Below are 207 nucleotides of genomic sequence, written 5' to 3'. Positions count from 1 at the left end.
TTGTGTCAACTGTGTCAACGTTTAACAAAGTTGTGATAATTGTTACAATGGCAATGTAATTTCTCAAAATGGACGTTTTGACTTGTCAAACACAGACCTGTGTGCCTAAAAACATGATTAAAGGCAAAACTCCTTTGGGTCAGTTTTAAGAAAACTGTTTTGTCTATGCTGGCTCACTCCCACATCTAAATGGAAGGGAGCCATCAT

General features: G+C 37.7%; 1 long non-coding RNA gene across 1 annotated transcript in view; it reads right to left on the bottom strand.

Annotated features, from left to right (window-relative positions):
- Positions 1 to 207, bottom strand: part of LOC117947508 — a 1,113,976-nt gene that overhangs the window by 402,786 nt on the left and 710,983 nt on the right. The window lies entirely within an intron of this gene.

The sequence above is a fragment of the Etheostoma cragini genome, chromosome 7 (assembly GCF_013103735.1).
Source record: "Etheostoma cragini isolate CJK2018 chromosome 7, CSU_Ecrag_1.0, whole genome shotgun sequence".
Taxonomy (NCBI): Eukaryota; Metazoa; Chordata; class Actinopteri; order Perciformes; family Percidae; genus Etheostoma; species Etheostoma cragini.
The sequence above is the reverse complement of the archived record's forward strand: the minus strand, read 5'-3'. Positions and strand labels throughout refer to the sequence as shown.